Source organism: Nannospalax galili, unplaced genomic scaffold (assembly GCF_000622305.1).
Source record: "Nannospalax galili isolate Female #2095 unplaced genomic scaffold, S.galili_v1.0 scaffold115, whole genome shotgun sequence".
Classification (NCBI taxonomy): domain Eukaryota; kingdom Metazoa; phylum Chordata; class Mammalia; order Rodentia; family Spalacidae; genus Nannospalax; species Nannospalax galili.
This window is the reverse complement of record NW_008340588.1, coordinates 9679041-9680717: the sequence shown is the minus strand read 5'-3', so window position 1 is coordinate 9680717 and position 1677 is coordinate 9679041.

Sequence of the window (1677 nt, the reverse complement as noted above, 5' to 3'; positions counted from 1 at the left end):
CACACAGACACACAGACACACACACACACACACACACACACACACACACACACCAAAGCTAATAGAGTCTTCCACATGATTTCCTAAAGATTTTCCAAAGTACTGATTTTGTCTTTTGAACGTTGCCTTTAATATTTCACTAGGGATATGCTAATCTTACTGTCTGGCAGATGGAATGCTAATGCTTTGCCAACTGGTGGGGAAGGATCCTCACCAAATTGCTTGTTACTTCATTGTGAATTTGAAACATCTTCTGGAGAATAACTGTCATTATGTGTCTTAATGTTACATTATAACTCATAGACTTTGACACTGTTATTTAGCTGAAACAGCAGGTTATTAGCCAAATGGCTGTGAGTGTTTTTATTTTTGGAGAATTCCAGAAAAGAAATTGATTAAGTAAATATGCTACATGCAGTACAAGAACATATCCCACTCCTGGATTCATGATTGATTCAGCTACAAATTGAAATGTGGGTTTTTAAATTTATTTTTGATAAAGATAAAGTTGGCCAACTTTCATATATGTGAAAAATCTGTTGTATATATACTAAAATGAGTATTCCAAGACATACCTTTTTAAGTCATCAATTGGCAAAATATCAATATCCAAAGCAGGAGGAGCAGCTGTCTAAAATCATCTAGCAACTCTAATTAGTCAATATGTGTGGCTGTGCTGGCTTCATGTAGTATCAGCACATTCTGAATGAGCAATAATTACTAAAGTCAAGTACGAGTACTTGGAATAACAAATGGAGAAGGCATGCCTGGGCCAGCTGATGATTGGAGTGGGTATTTTATTTAGGCTCACTCTGTAGATAGAATTGAGGAAATGAGAAATCTAATAGTTTGATGAAGTCAGCCAACTACCACCAACTTGTGACAGCTGCCTGTGAATTTTTCCAAAGATTGGTGAGCTATTTTTTAAAACCACATCTATTATTTTTTAAATAACTTATGAAATAAACTATACATATTTAACTCATAACACCATATTTACTACATGTAGCTATTATTTGTGTTTTAGGTATACTTCCATTTATTTTATCTATAAGAGGAAATGCTACATAACTGTATTCAAGTACATACACATATTTTCCTAGTGCCAGTCCATGATGACTACTAGTTTGAAATTCGTCCATAGTAGAGGAATTCCCACCATGGAATAAGCTGTACTTCTGAATTTATATGTTTGAATTTATTTATCATTCTGTTGTAGTTCCAGATGTCTATTCCAGACACCAAACTTGGAAGTGTCACAAATTGTAATAGTCAACAGTTGCATCACTGACTTGACTTGTAAATGATTACGTAGTAAATTTGAATAAGAACATGTCTAAGTGAAAATTTGAGCCTTTCATTTTTTTCTTCTTATTTTTAATCTCATCCTTGCAAATGACTTGGATATAATATAATAAATAGACTAAAAGCAGTTGTAAATAATAGATAACAAGTTGTGCCTGGAGAAAAAAAAACTTACTGAACTTCACAAATATCATTAATACTACCTACTCATTTTATAAGGACACTATCCATTACAATATGAGAGGATAGCTTGAATAGCTAGTAGTAAAAATGTGGAAGCATTGGTACAATAGAAAAAGAGAGAAAACTACTTATGATCAAGGAAATAGATTCTCTTGTTTTGATGGAGATATAACATTCAATTACCTTGCC